This window comes from Protopterus annectens, chromosome 3.part1, assembly GCF_019279795.1.
Source record: "Protopterus annectens isolate FY-2018-M chromosome 3.part1, PAN1.0, whole genome shotgun sequence".
NCBI lineage: Eukaryota > Metazoa > Chordata > Ceratodontiformes > Protopteridae > Protopterus > Protopterus annectens.
Window position 1 is genome coordinate 656,311,550 of NC_056732.1, and position 17,507 is coordinate 656,329,056.

The window sequence follows — 17,507 nt, forward strand, 5'->3', positions numbered from 1 at the left end:
ATGGTCAAAGCCTAGATTAATGCCTATGTGTGTCCCCAAGTTCCTGACTACTGGATTCACTCTTAGGTGTGTGTTGCCAATATAGTAGTTACCAGGGGTGGATGACTTATGATGGATACTATTATGAATATCTTGGCATTTAGTTTAGTCCATGGCTCTAACACAAGTTATTTGTCTGTGTCAGCCCTTCCTGAAGAAGATTAGTGTCAGTGAGGGATTCTATGAGTGCTTCCAATTTGCAATCATCTTCAAATTTGGTCATCCAGAGGCCCTTGACATTGACCTTGACATCAGAGAAGTAAATGTCAGAAATGAGCAGCAGTCCCAGGACCAGTTCTTGAGGGACTCTGCTTATGACTGACCTCTTTTTAGAGGTGGACTCCCCAGTTCTAACTTCCTGCATCCTGTCTGTGAGCCAGGTGACTATCCTCAGGTGACATAAGGTTTATACTTAACATAATCTCTTGAGTTTATCAACAATGCCTGAGAGAGGTATCATGTCAAATGCGTTGGCCAGATCAAGGTAGGCAGTGTAAAATATTTTACCCTCATCCACTGCTTTGATGACTTTCTCAAAGAAGTCCACCAGACTGAGTAGGCATGACCTGCAATTGATGAAACTAAATCGGGCTGGGTGTCAGTCTGCCACAGTTGCCCACATAGCTACTCTCCTACCAGCAACACTTGCTTCAGGTAGCTCTGCAGCAGAAGCTGGTACCAGTGTGAGTGCAGGTATAGCCTTTGTCATCCATCTGAAGCTGGCAGAGATTGTGGTGGTATATCATAGGCAAGAGGTTGGATACCCAAGTCAATCAAATGGACTCCCTGCTCTAGTGAAACACTGAGTAGAGCTCATGTACGGCACTGACACCTCCATCAGAGCTAGGGTCCACTGGTGACAGTACCCAATGTGATGAACAGTCTCCCACTGCGTCTCATCTGGCAGAAACTGCAACTGCCAACACCCAATCTTATCCACCAAGCTGGTTTTCCCTCCCTTTTGTTCCAATACCCAACCCTGTTGGTCATTCAATCCAGCCTCATCATTGTATTCCCTGCTTCTGTCTGATGTTTCCTTCACTGTTGTGTTCCCCTTCCCTCACTCTGTTACCGCACATCATATCAGTCATGTCTGTCTTCTCTTGCTACCCAATCCTCTTACCTTCCTTGTACGTCTGCTTTTTCCTTCCTAAACATACTCTTGTATTCATAAATATATAATGGAAATCTGTCCCGTAAGCAAAATAAATAAATAAATACATAATAACTGTCCTTCCTACCCATCCATCCTGCTAATTCCCTATTTGCTCACCGTTAGTCCTTTCCTTTTCTTTCTTCACATTTTCATTCCTTACCTTTACTTCTATTTTCAATCTTTAAATTGGTCAAAAAATAGATAAACATGCTATTCACATACCCCTAAAAGACTTGTATGTAACTTATCTTTTTGTAAACACAGCAAACTATGGCAGGAACCAATAGCCATTCAGACGAGATGCAGCAGGCTCTTCAAAATTACAGTCCACCAAATTCAAATTCACCCAGCCCAAATCAAACAGCCAACCAAGCAAAACAGCTCAAAGTCAAATCCATTGGTAGAAAATGTAAACTTTATTAAGTAAATTCAACTAAATGCTTAAATCCCATAAATGATAGGGTCTTTCTCAGAGTTTGACAAAAGCACATAGTTGATTTTACTTATAAAGTTTAAGTTTTCTACCACTGGCTTTGCTTTTTGAGCTGTTTTGACTTGTTTTGTTCTTTGGTTTGGACTTGGTGAGTTTGAATTCAGTGAACTGTAATTCTGAATAGTCTGCTGCATCTCGTGTTCCTTTTTGTAATCGTACGGTGAGTAACAGGCTATGAAGAGCGCCATCAATGCCCATATATAACTATATACCAGTGCATTTGACCAGTCACTATTATCTACTATATGCATTGGCCTTGGTTTTTTTCACTTACACAAATTAGCTGAGTACTTTGTGTAACAGTTTTAAATACTGAATGGGGAGAGTTCATACATTAGCTGTGTCTCCTTCTATGGCTCACCTTGTGAATGAAGTACTTTTATTAATGCTAACTAAAAGGAGTTGAGTGTTCAAATTCCCTCTGTGTCATATTTGTTTTCTGTGTTTTAAGTTTCCATTCTATGATTGTGAATGTGTAGCAATCACCTGCTGTGTGCTTCACTGATAACTGCAATGAGATTGCTTTGATGGCTCACCTTGTAAATGAAGTGCTGGGTATACTGTCATTACAGAGAGCAATAGATTAGAATCCCCTCAAATTTTGTACTTTTTCTGCTCCCATTCTGTGAATGTGTACAAATCATCTGCTATAGACTTCAGTAACAGCTTCATTGTGACTGCTTATATTACTATCCTTGTAACTGCTTATATTACTATCCTTGTAACTGCTTATATTACTGTCCTAGTAACTGCTTATATTACTATCCTTGTAACTGCTTATATTACTATCCTTGTAAATGAGGTGTTTATTATTTACCCATTTTAAGCTTGGCAAACTCTATAGGTATAAACTCTATTTGGATAAGTCTACCAAGTTGAAACTAGCTAATAGTCTAACCCCATTTTCACTTACCTACACAAATCTCTCCTGAACAAACTGCAGTCATGCTACTATAGTCAGTTTGTCTCCAGCATGCCAACTCGCACACATCATTGCCTGGCCATTAAATCTATAAACTGGTTTGAGTTCCCTCATTACCTACATTACTCCCAACTTACTCCCACCCACAAACTACTAAACAATCCAAACTACTGCCCATCCCTTCAAACTATAATACAAACACACACCCCTACTCGGCATTTTAGGTTCTCTAACAAACAACTCTTTAACATAAGTAAACCCAACAAATGAGGTGGACAATGTCTCTATTCCCATGTCACTGCCAAACTTTGGAATGCGCTCCCTCTCTCTATTACTCAACTAGACTCCTTAAAAATAAAAATCTTAATAATCTTGTCTGTTCTTGTGGTCATATGATTAAACCACCCTAAATGTTTTAACCACTATACACTACAAATACTTTTACTAACTTAATATAGTTGCAATTTACACCATCTATCTTTGTATCCAGTCTCTCTTGCTTTTTTATTTCTGTGACTGAATAAACAGAATTGATTAAACAGTATTCTTACTTATGAGAATATACAAACAGAATTACTAAAAATCTAATACACTTTTTATTTTCTTGTATTGTATATCTCTGTAACATGTATTTCTCTTGTATATCTACTTCAGTTTATATTATGTAAAAACTTTCTTGACTTTCAAACTTAAGCTGATGTTATGTAAAAATGTATGTGATTGTATGGAGATTTTCTCCCCGGGCCTCCACTGGAAATGGGTTGTTGGGCCCAGTGGACTTTCCCAGTCAACAAATGTCAATAAATAATAAATAAATGAATTGTAAACTACCAGTGCAGAGGAAAATAGGTCCATATCCATCCTCAGAGGTGCATTTATAATGATATTTTCATTATAGTTCATACACAGAGATAATATTCTGATGATGTCAGGACTAATTTAGGTTGCTAAATCCTGTTACTTTCCAGTATCCTACCACTCCTGTCTGTTTCACATTTTGTAAGTACCAGCACTTCAGACTGAAACCTGTTTGTCTGTCTCATACCCCCTATTCACTGCCTTCTGCATCCCTGATTTAATCATCACCTCACTTTGCAGTCTTGTGTCCGTTTATGTTCATTTTTGTGGCCATACTATGGCCTCCACCATCCCACTTAGGCCTACATCCCTAATTTCCTTCCACAAGATATTTCTCTACATATATGTATCTTTGAGTTAATCACAATAGATCAACACACCTGCATTATCATCTGTGCACTTAATTTCGCACTGACTACTATAGAGGCTCATGCTCCCTCAGTGTTTACTACAGCCTCTCATTCTTTACTGCAGCCACAAGTTGGTCTAAAATAATCTTTCTGTGGATCTCTACTGCAGCTATAATGAGGAGCCTCTAGATGTGCACACTGGCCTAGCGGCATGCTTTGTTAATGAGCCTTGGGGATCATTGCATACATATAGTAAAAAGTGCTGGTTTGGAATAGTCACATGTGTTTGTACAAGTTGGACTTGTATAATCGTTGCATATTGTCTGTTATATTGCAAAAGGTTATAACATTTTATAAGCTGATTTTTTATTTGAGTTACTTCATTACATCATATGCCTTGTGTTGATTTTGTATAAGGTGAGTGTGTTCCCATCATACTGCTTTGATGAAGTCATGGTACAAAAGCACTTAAGCTATTGCTTAATGAACAGTAGGTACAACACAAGTTGAGACTATTGTGAGACAAATTTTTGAATTATTTACTCTTAGAAAGAGCCATCCAAATATTTCATCAGATCTGAGATGGTATAGTTATTACTCCAGATTATTTTAGAGATAAAAAAGAACACAAAAGATTTCAGACAATTTTGGATCAAAGTGATCTAAATGTTCCCCTACAAAAAAAAAAAAATGTAAGTATAGTTTGGTGCATTTGTCTTGTAGAAACATACTGGGTGTGGTCTTTGGACCTCCAGGTTTCCTACTTCCATATCAAGCTCATCAACAAATCCAGAAGGTTTCTGCATATCAGACTTACCGTATTTGTGACCAGTTCCAGACTCTCCTATCTGTTCTCACTTCAGATCTCAGAGTGTTTGCATGTTGCTTGCATTGTACTTGAATGAGAAGTGAGCAGGAGTATACCCACATCTGCATGAATGGCTCCTAGCTAACCCTTCTATATAACACTTTTTCCATTCCCTGGGAATAATTTTAAATCTGGTAAAATCCCAGCTAAAACATGCACACTGGTTCTGGATACTAAGTTTTACAGAGCCAGACTTTCCACAAGAAATAATTCAAATTGAAGTTTTTTTCTCTTCTTTTTTCCTTCATATCCACATCTTACCTCCATCACAGGGTTGTGTCATATAGCAGAAAACACATCCACGGTTCTTCATGTGCCTTACAACTTGAGAGCTCTCCAGTGGACATACTGGAAAGATCACAATGAAGAAATGGACAGTGCCAAGCAATCAAGAAACTAATTTCTTGTTGGTATCTGTATCTCTGGAGAGTATATTTCCTTTGTGGACAAGCTGAGCAGATTTCTGCTGCTTTCCTGTGAAAAGTCCATCATCTTCTTCATTGTGGTAATGAAGTTTTTCCAAAAATGAGAGAACCCCTGTTCTGATCTGTTTGGTTTCTGAACAACTTGTGAGTGCAGGAACTTCTTCTCCCCTCCCATCACCTGAAATCCCCATGATGGATTCAAACCTGCTTCACGGGAATATGCCATATAAAAAGAAAGTTGAAAGAGTATGCTTATGTTGTGAGGAGGAAGAGACTGCAGAGCATGTTTTATGAAATGTAATGTAGTGGCGAAACTCTGGAAAAAGTCATGTAAGGAAAACATTTTTGATAATATTGATGACATAAGCAATGTAGATATGAATATGATCATGTATGGATATAAGAACAAGAAGGAAAATACATGAGAAGGATAGAAAAGAATGTATTTTATGTAATATGGGTTAGTTGGAATGATAGACAATTACATTTTGTTTAATGGAAAATGAATTTAGGCAGAAACATTTTAAAAATTAAATTCTGGGTGTAGAAAAAGGGTGGGGATCAATTAAGGAAGAATAAAAATGAGGGTGTTATAACAAAAATGATAATTAGTAAACTAAATAGAAATAGGTATATTTACGTCCCTGTAAATATTTACATGTTGTAAATATATAAGTATGTAATAATGCTTCATATCTTGTATTAAATAAAGTAACACTACTCTTTTCAATAGGTGCCATGGTATCTTTTATATCCACCTGACCTTCCACCAACTCAAGCATATGGGACTTCAGTTTAACATCACATTTGAAGGAAGTCATAGTCAAGGGTGCAATACCCAGCTCCCCCGTGCTTCACTGCAGTATCAGCAAATGATTTACCTGGTGTGGAAATACAACCCATTGCCTCTGCATCAAAGGTGAGTGTGCTAGCTGTTGAGCCATTGGCAATGTTCTGAGGGTATTTGGCTGACTTCTCTAACTTTAACAAAGGTGCCAAAAGTCCAACATTTTAGCTTTGTTGAAAGTATAACAGCAAAACACAGCACTGCAGGAACCAAAGACCCTTCTGTAGAAAATGTAAAAAATATGGAAAAAAATGCTTTTATATTTTATATATATATATTTTAGTGTGTGTTTTCACATATGCATATTTTTATTGATATTGAGAATGTGTTATGATGTATCAGGAAATGACATCTGCTGTTTTGTGATTCACCAGGAAATTGCATGGCCCATTTCAGTTCTGCTGATTGGCTTATGACTTTTTAAAAGTAGTATATATAGTTATATGCATGTCAGTTAATGGTAGGATCTGATGAATTAAATTGTTTTCTGAAAGTGGTTATCCTGTTACTAATAAATTATTGTATGCTTTTTGTCATGGTGACCCTGTTGCTGTTTGTTTGTATATTTGTTGAAAGTATGGAAGCTCTTCCTTATATGCTGCCTTTTGTTGAAGCATCCTTAATCCAGTGCCTTCTTGAGACTTGTACTTTTTATTTTAGAAAAATTGGCACAGACTTGCTTTGCTCCTGACAGTGCAGCAGAATTAGAATTTCATAAGTTAGAAGATTTCCTTTGGAGATGTTACTTCGATTAGAAAGATTTTTGAATGTTATACTCTGTTTGCTGAACTATCTTGGATTTCCGGTTTGGCTCTATCAAATAAAGGTCATGCTTACTAAATTTGATGGACTTCTTTGAAAAGGTCACTAAGACAATGGATGAGGGGGAAGGTGTGCATACTGCCTACCTAGATCTGGCTAAATCATTTGACTCAATACCTGACTTGGGTGTTGTCAACAAACTTATAGAACTAGGTATAAACCTCTTCATAACACACTGTATGGATGCTTAGTTTACTGCTAGGGTCCAGGAGGTTAGCATCTGTGAGAGCACCTCCACAAAGAGACCGGTCACCAGTGGATTCCCTTAGAGCTATGTGCTAGATCCACTCCTTCTTTGCATCTGCATCTCAGATGTCAAAGATAATGTCAAAGGCTTTTGGCAAAAGAAGTTTGCAGATGATTTCAAGCTGGGATCAGTCATTAAATCTTCCCAAGACAAGGGCAGCTTTCAGGAAATTCTAACACAGACAAAAGCTTGGTGTAAAACTCAATACCAAGAGTTGTATTATAGTACCTTATGGGAAAGCAGCCACCCTGGGTAACCACAGCATCAGTAAAACACCCCTAAAAGTTTATTCACTAGTTAGGGATCTGGAAACGTATACAGATAGTGCTATAGCCATCAAATAACATATGTACAAGGTAGTAAGAAAATCCTTATATGTTGCTCTGCTTATAAGCAACAGCATGGCATCTAGCTTCAGAGAGGTCATCATACCACTGTACTCGACCCTCATCAGACCCATCATAGAGTATAATACCCCCTTCAGTATGTACCTGACCAAACACATGCAGCAACAACATCCACATAAGTTATTTGCAGAAAGAATACAGAGAGTAAACACAATAGCCTAAGCTGATCACCTCAAAGTCCTATCTATTTACTCAGTAGCATACAGACTTCTGAGAGAGGATCTTTGTGTGTCATACAAGGCATCCCTGGACACTGGCTTGAGTAATCTTTTGGACATCTGCAAAACAAACAGTGTCAGAACTATTAGATTAAAAGACCTATAATTTGCTTGCAAAATAAATAGGGCATGCTGGACAGACAGATATGTTTCTCAGAGAATTTCCATCTCTGGAACAGGCTGCCCATCCATTTAAAGCAAAGTTCCTCCATTTCACTAATTTTCCCATTAACAAAAGCAATAACTAACTAACAAAACAAATTAATTAATTAATTAATATATAACTAAATAAATAAGTAATGTATTGCTCCTTGTTATTATATGCATGTTCTAAAGGTTAATTCTTGCTAAGTCTGACCAGGTGACCTAGTGTTTTATATTTAAAGCAATATAAGGGCCATGAAGTTAATTCTGTCTGGCAAATGTTGACAAAATTGTAACTTTCTGTTATTTTCCAGTTGGAAAATGTTATATCCATCCTTTATTTTACATTTAATAAACCTTCTAGCCACAGCTCTATAATGGTTTAATGAAAGCTCCTGCACTTCTATAGAAGCAATAATTTCAGGGACAATCTCTCCCCTCTTCTGATTCAATAAACCTGAAATTAGATCTATGCAACCCTCTGTCGTGGTCTTCTACTCCCCATTGTAGAAATACCATCAGGCCTTTTAAAAGGCTCAGCTCACCCCTCCTCAATCATCTGAGATGTAATTTCCTAGGGCAATGTGGAAGCTTTGTACTGCAAAATATTCCAAATTAATGGACTTTAGTTCACTCCATATGGCCACAATAACTCCAGTCATGCCATCCAGATTCAGTACGATTCAGTCCAACATACTGCCCATAATGCACCAGCTTCAATAAGATTCAGTCCAACATTTTACCCATGATGCACCAGCTTCAATAAGATTCAGTCCAGCATATTACCCGGAATGCAGTCACATATCCCTCCAGAAGAACTCATAGAAAATGAACAACTTGTACACCTAAAGCACCAAGCTTTAATTAACTGTATTGGGAAGCACAGTAAATAACCAGTCTTAACCTGAAAAGGATCTATGTCACTCTATGTTATCATTCACATTCAAGCTCTGCCTATCACACAGTTTTGAATTTAAGACACAAGCATAGTGTATTACATAGTGCAAGAAACAGAACTGTAGGTGTAGATATGTTTGTGAAGCAGAAAAATATTAGGTTGAAGAACAATCACCAAGTAATTTAAGAATGGTAATATTGTTAGTTATGTTTGACTCATTACTGTTCTTGTAGATGAAGATTAAATGCTTCAGCTTTGACTGCCCGAAGTTGAACTCGACAATGATTGGAGTTCCATCATAGGAAATCACAAAGAGTTGGCATATATAAGTTCAGTGTGTGTGTGTGTGTGTGTGTGTGTGTGTGTGTGTGTGTGTGTGTGTGTGTGTGTGTGTGTGTGTGTGTGTGTGTGTGTGTGTGTGTGTGTGTGTGTGTGGCTTCCCCCTACATCAGTGGTTGGATAGGGGCTTACACACACTCCTGGAAAAACATTTTAAAAGTGTTTTTAGTAGAGTTTTTTTTCAGTGAATAAAGTTTGGGTATTCTGATCTTCAGTGGATCTGCTTTCGTCCTCATAGTGGAAGTTTTTTAACTTAACCTTAGACAAATTAAGTGATAACAAAGGAGCACTGTTTCTACAAAAAAAATTAATTTTTTGAAGGCTTTTAGGCCTGTAATGTCTGCAGTATCTATGGGCCTATACATTTTACATAATAGAATTTCCTCCTAAGTAGGGCATACTGGATATCCCCACAGACATTTACTAGACTAGGACCATTAAAAGATGTGTTAATGATGAGCACATATTAGCCAAATCTCTCTCTTGGTACTCAGCATAACAAGGATCTTGGTTGGTAGCAGTGACGCCTTCCAGATATAGTTCAATCCCATGAGGTTTTCTGGGTTGCTATTTAGGCATGGAGGTGTGACCATATTGGACCAGACATTGGTTTTCTTGACTCCTGTACTTTCTTGGTATCTTACTTTAAAGAGTTGGCATCTATCCAACATCATAGAACATAATTAGACATAATGTTTTATATATCTATATCTATTTCTCTCTCTCTCTCTCTATATATATATATATATATATATATGTATATGAGTGTACTTGAACCAAACAAAAACACCCATTTTTGACTGGCATAATGTCAATATCAAAACAACAAAATGGCTGATGTCAGCACTCCTGGAAGCATGGACTAAGAAACTTAGTCATTAAGTAATTATGTCATTATGAAACATTGTGTCAAACTTTTACTTTTAAAAAATACAATAAAACGCAATTTTTTTAAGGTGGGCAAAATCCACCTGAAACCATACTGGGGGGGGGGGGGGTTGTGCCCCCAGATCCCTGCTATTTGTGTATATTAACTCTGAGATTGTACAAACCTTAAGTAAAGGCAAATTGATGAGTCCCTCGAATTATTCAGTCTGGCACACCTGTCAATCTGCTGCTTATTCAGCCATATGCAGTGGACTAAGCAGCTGTTGAACTAGCCACTTCAATAGCACCTATACATATTTATATGGTGCACACACGTGTGTGTGTGTGTGTGTGTGTGTGTGTGTGTGTGTGTGTGTGTGTGTGTGTGTGTGTGTGTGTGTGTGTGTGTGTGTGTGTGTGTGTGTGTGTGTGTGTGTGTGTGTGTGTGTGTGTGTGTGTGTGTGTGTGTGTGTGTGTGTGTGTGTGTGTGTGCGCGTGAGTGTGCGCGTATGTACATGTGTACATGTACAGATGATTTCAAGCTGGGATCAGTCATTAAATCTTCCCAAGACAAGGGCAGCTTTCAGGAAATTCTAACACAGACAAAAGCTTGGTGTAAAACTCAATACCAAGAGTTGTAATATAGTACCTTATGGGAAAGCAGCCACCCTGTGTAACCGCAGCATCAGTAAAACACCCCTAAAAGTTTATTCACTAGTTAGGGATCTGGAAACGTATACAGATAGTGCTATAGCCATCAAATAACATATGTACAAGGTAGTAAGAAAATCCTTATATGTTGCTCTGCTTATAAGCAACAGCATGGCATCTAGCTCCAGAGAGGTCATCATACCACTGTACTCGACCCTCATCAGACCCATCATAGAGTATAATGCCCCCTTCAGTATGTACCTGACCAAACACATGCAGCAACAACATCCACATAAGTTATTTGCAGAAAGAATACAGAGAGTAAACACAATAGCCTAAGCTGATCACCTCAAAGTCCTATCTATTTACTCAGTAGCATACAGACTTCTGAGAGAGGATCTTTGTGTGTCATACAAGGTATCCCTGGACACTGGCTTGAGTAATCTTTTTGGACATCTGCAAAACAAACAGTGTCAGAACTATTAGATTAAAAGACCTAAAATTTGCTTGCAAAATAAATAGGGCATGCTGGACAGACAGATATGTTTCTCAGAGAATTTCCATCTCTGGAACAGGCTGCCCATCCATTTAAAGCAAAGTTCCTCCATTTCACTATTTAAGTGGACTCTGGCTGATGGATGAGAAATGGGTAATTCACTTCTAATTTGGTACCTATGTCTCTGATGGACAAAAGCAGCCAGTAAATCACCTTCTAAATAAATCAAATTTGTGGGTCACATTTGAGTTGCACAGCTAGGCTTATAAGATCTCTGTTGGTCATTCGCCTACTATACACCTAAGAACCTATGAAGTTTTGAGCCTATGAACAAAGACAGTTTCTCTTAAAACTGACCAGTCTTTATGTGTAAATTTGCAACTGAATCAAATGCATAGCAGTACATACGTTTACTATATTATTTTCATCTCATTCTAATCCTATGACTTTTTGTTAGACTATATGAATATTTAAAATCAACTGAGCTATGAGGACAGAACCAAGTCTATTTGTAAGAGTATCTTGCTTTGTATCTATTTGCTGCAAGACTCTGGACTACAAAGTCTATTAACATTTATCCTTGCCAAAAGTCTGTCTGACTACATAAAGCTTTGTTATCTTAGGTATGCTAGATCATTTCCTAAGCTCATTAAGGCTAATTCTCTTAGACCTTTAGGTACCTCAGTAGCCTTTTACAAAAATGTAGCCCTTGGTGATACATATACAATAAATACACGGCCTTCCATTATCACCTTTGTAAAGCATTAAAAACTAGATCTCATTTGCAGATTCAGATGTGCATTTGGAGCTGCAATTATTAAGGGTTTTTATTTTGTGGGTCTATCTACTTTAAAGTTGATAGAATTCTGTCTTGTGCTTTACTGAAAAGTGACCCAGTTTTATCAGGTTAGAAACGTATATATTTGCCAAAACACTAAATCTGTAAGAGTAATCTCAACAATTTCACTTACCTTTCTCGTCCTTACCACAAAGTGCTCATGTGTCTTATATTGTTTAGCATGGATAACCACACATCTGGAGAGGGAAAGTGGTGCAGTGCATTGTGGGATATAGGAAAGTATTTAGCTGTCTGTGAACTATTGGCTAGATTAGTATTCTAATGTATATGGCCTTAGTCATTCAAGGTGCAAATGGCAGACCTTGCTTTACACATCTGTGACTCTGATAAGTATACAACTTTCACTTCTGATTTCAGAAATAGCTTTCTAAATTATATTTTTAGCTGGAGATTCCTGGGCTTTTTTTTTTGAGCAAAAATGGCTTGGCAAATGCCATACATGCATTTAATAAATGGCTAAACCATCCATTACGTGCACCAGTTATGTGACAATTGATCTTGCTATATATTTGTAATGGAGAATAGACTGAAATAAAAGGCTGTTACTTTTGATTTGGATTGTACTTTCTTTTGTAAACCTGTTCAATGATCTTACTTCGCAATAAACAGTAAGATCATTTTTCGGACACGTAATCCACAATTATCTTGTATAGTTTCAGAAGCAAATGCCACTTTTGTTTTGGTAGTTAATAATCTTTGATGTTTTCATCCCACCTCAATATAGACATTTATAATGTATTCTACAATCATGATTTATGTATAAGGGTTATTTTTTTTTCTTGTTGACCATTCCAGTTCATGGCATGTTTGCTCTCTTAGTTTTAGTCCATTCAGCATACCTTTTAACGTAATGATTTGGTTAACTCAATAAGCAATTCTTTTAAGTAATTTCAGGGCATATAATATGCATACTGAAACAGCTATGAGTTAAACTAGTTTGTCAGAAACAAGTAGTCTTTTTTTTTCTCTCAGTATCCACAAAGATCTTCATGGCTGGAAGGGAAAGTTGCTGAGGCTAAGTAGGGACTGTAATTCACTTACTTGCTAAGTGACTACCAAAGATGAGTCTTAGAAGTCCTGCTGCTAACAGCGGAAATTAACATGACCACAACTTTCAGATCTGAAATCTGTAATGTACAGGAATGACTGAGGCATGCGTCACATGTGTGAAGTGCCACATGACTCATGCAACTTTTCTTATTCTTAAGAACTTTCTCAACAGAAAATAGGGAAAGGCTGTATTCATAACATTATTTCTTTTTTTTTTTCTCTAGTTTTCCATATGTGTAGGTTTTGTGTATTACTATCATGGGTGCTTTTAGTATTAAGGTGAAAGAAATGAAACTGTAACAATTGCTATGGTATTAAGAGTTCACTTCCTACACAGTGAAAGATTTGTAAGTTTTTTGAGAATATAAGTAATGTTTTATTTATATCCTGAGAAGAAAGATTTAGCATTTACTTTATCTCCAAACCCACAACTGTTTCTTTAATAACTCTGAGAACTTGAAATCAGATATGCAAAGAAATGACACAGAACTCCATACCTCTGATTATAAACTTATGTAAATATGTGGCCATTCCAGAATGAAAGAACTCTCCAGAGTAAGGGGCCACTTTTCTTTTTTTTCTTTCTTTTTTTTGCTAAAATACCTTTATACTATCATAGAACTCCTGCCTTGAAGTTTTGATGATGGAATATCTGACAGACAAATGCACAGAGAACCAGTAGTCCGGTGCATCTATTATGCCCTTTTAAATACTGTTGCTATGAAACAACTATATTTAAACATATAAACATATAAACTGGATAATGTCCAAACCATTACTGTCACCACAACTGGCCACAGTACAGCTATATCATTACAATCTCTGACTGTCTGACATCTACCCCCTCCACTACTATCTCTAGTTCCCTTTTATCTGGACCTCCCCAATACTCCATAATTTGTAACCATCTTCATCCTATAATTACTTCACTGTCTCCTACTCAATATCTGTTTACAACTGATTCCATTTGAAAATAACGAGACTCTTATAAGCTTTATATTAATTATTATACAATGACCCCAGCATTAATATTCCAAAACATCAGCGTGTCCATTGTAAATTAGACTTATACTAATGGAAAAAGGTCAGGTCGCCTGGACTTTTTCCATTAGTATAAGCCTTTTTTCTGTTACAGCAACAGAGAATGGAAGAGCTCTGTTGCTGTAATCTCGTTATGTTAAACGAGTTTAACATAGTGAGATAGCTTAAAAAAAGCAACAAAGATTTTCCTTTCTCCGCTGCTTTTTTTAAAGTTTTTTCTGCTATGTTAAATGGGTTTAACATAGTGAGACAGCTTTAAAAAAAGCAACGGAGAAAGGAAGATCTCTGTTGCTTTTTTTAAAGCTGTCTCACTATGTTAAACTCCTTTAACATAGCGAGACACTTTTTAAAAAGCAACGGAGATCTTGCTTTCTCGGTTGCTTCCACACACAGCTCTGATGTACTGCATAAGCATACGCATGTGCAGTACATCAGAACTGACACAGAATACCAGACAGCTGCAGAAGGGCAGCATGGAGGCATTATACAATGCCATTGTTTAAGAAAAGTAAGTATTTTTTTTTCTTAAATAATGTAATCGTATAATAGCAATAACCCACTTCTGAGCATGGGTAATGCTGGATTTACCCACGGTTGTCTTTGTTCGGCCACTCGGGCTTCACCGTCATGACCAAACCACACCAACCGTGGGTAAATCCAGCATTATCCACACCCAGACGTGGGTTATTGCTTAAACATTTTATCGTATTCTTGTTTTAACTCCCATGTTTTCATCAACAGTTACATCATTGTTATCCTATGTATGTTCATTTACTATTCTATGTATGTACATTTATTATGTTTGATTAACTGTCACATCATTTCAATTGTATGTATGTTCATTTACTATACTATGTATGTACATTTATTATGTTTAACTGTCCCATCATTTCAATTCTATGTAAGTTCATTTACTATTTTATGTATGTACATTTACTGTTCTATATATGTACATTTATTTTTTTTTTGATTAAGCATTATATCATTACTATTTTATGTATGTACATTTATTATGTAAATCTTGTATAACTGCCTTCTAGCCATTCTGTAAAATGAATCATTTCTCCACGGGCCTCCAGTGAAAATGGGATCTGTGTCCATCCAGATTTTCCCATTAACAAAAGCAATAACTAACTAACAAAACAAATTAATTAATTAATTAATTAATTAATTAATATATAACTAAATAAATAAGTAATGTATTGCTCCTTGTTATTATATGCATGTTCTAAAGGTTAATTCTTGCTAAGTCTGACCAGGTGACCTGGTGTTTTATATTTAAAGCAATATAAGGGCCATGAAGTTACTTCTGTCTGGCAAATGTTGACAAAATTGTAACATTCTGTTATTTTCCAGTTGGAAAATGTTATATCCATCCTTTATTTTACATTTAATAAACCTTCTAGCCACAGCTCTATAATGGTTTAATGAAAGCTCCTGCACTTCTATAGAAGCAATAATTTCAGGGACAATCTCTCCCCTCTTCTGATTCAATAAACCTGAAATTAGATCTATGCAACCCTCTGTCGTGGTCTTCTACTCCCCATTGTAGAAATACCATCAGGCCTTTTAAAAGGCTCAGCTCACCCCTCCTCAATCATCTGAGATGTAATTTCCTAGGGCAATGTGGAAGCTTTGTACTGCAAAATATTCCAAATTAATGGACTTTAGTTCACTCCATATGGCCACAATAACTCCAGTCATGCCATCCAGATTCAGTACAATTCAGTCCAACATACTGCCCATAATGCACCAGCTTCAATAAGATTCAGTCCAACATTTTACCCATGATGCACCAGCTTCAATAAGATTCAGTCCAGCATATTACCCGGAATGCAGTCACATATCCCTCCAGATGAACTCATAGAAAATGAACAACTTGTACACCTAAAGCACCAAGCTTTAATTAACTGTATTGGGAAGCACAGTAAATAACCAGTCTTAACCTGAAAAGGATGTGTGTCACTCTATGTTATCATTCACATTCAAGCTCTGCCTATCACACAGTTTTGAATTTAAGACACAAGCATAGTGTATTACATAGTGCAAGAAACAGAACTGTAGGTGTAGATATGTTTGTGAAGCAGAAAAATATTAGGTTGAAGAACAATCACCAAGTAATTTAAGAATGGTAATATTGTTAGTTATGTTTGACTCATTACTGTTCTTGTAGATGAAGATTAAATGCTTCAGCTTTGACTGCCCGAAGTTGAACTCGACAATGATTGGAGTTCCATCATAGGAAATCACTGCCAAAAAGGTGTGTTGGAAGAGATTCCCTTTATGGGGAAATTTGCTGGAGATGCTGCATCCAAAGAGTTGGCATATATAAGTTCAGTGTGTGTGTGTGTGTGTGTGTGTGTGTGTGTGTGTGTGTGTGTGTGTGTGTGTGTGTGTGTGTGTGTGTGTGTGTGTGTGTGTGTGTGTGTGTGTGTGTGTGTGTGGCTTCCCCCTACATCAGTGGTTGGATAGGGGCTTACACACACTCCTGGAAAAACATTTTAAAAGTGTTTTTAGTAGAGTTTTTTTTCAGTGAATAAAGTTTGGGTATTCTGATCTTCAGTGGATCTGCTTTCTCCTCATTTTGGAAGTTTTTTAACTTAACCTTAGACAAATTAAGTGATAACAAAGGAGCACTGTTTCTACAAAAAAAATAAATTTTTTGAAGGCTTTTAGGCCTGTAATGTCTGCAGTATCTATGGGCCTATACATTTTACATAATAGAATTTCCTCCTAAGTAGGGCATACTGGATATCCCCACAGACATTTACTAGACTAGGGCCATTACAAGATGTGTTAATGATGAGCACATATTAGCCAAATCTCTCTCTTGGTACTCAGCATAACAAGGATCTTGGTTGGTAGCAGTGACGCCTTCCAGATATAGTTCAATCCCATGAGGTTTTCTGGGCTGCTATTTAGGCATGGAGGTGTGACCATATTGGACCAGACATTGGTTTTCTTGACTCCTGTACTTTCTTGGTATCTTACTTTAAAGAGTTGGCATCTATCCAACATCATAGAACATAATTAGACATAATGTTTTATATATCTATATCTATTTCTCTCTCTCTCTCTCTCTCTATATATATATATATATGTATATGGGTGTACTTGAACCAAACAAAAACACCCATTTTTGACTGGCATAATGTCAATATCAAAACAACAAAATGGCTGATGTCAGCACTCCTGGAAGCATGGACTAAGAAACTTAGTCATTAAGTAATTATGTCATTATGAAACGTTGTGTCAAACTTTTACTTTTAAAAAATACAATAAAACGCAATTTTTTTAAGGTGGGCAAAATCCACCTGAAACCATACAAGGGGGGGTGGTGCTCCCAGATCCCTGCTATTTGTGTATATTAACTCTGAGATTGTACAAACCTTAAGTAAAGGCAAATTGATGAGTCCCTAGAATTATTCAGTCTGGCACACCTGTCAATCAGCTGCTTATTCAGCCATATGCAGTGGACTAAGCAGCTGTTGAACTAGCCACTTCAATAGC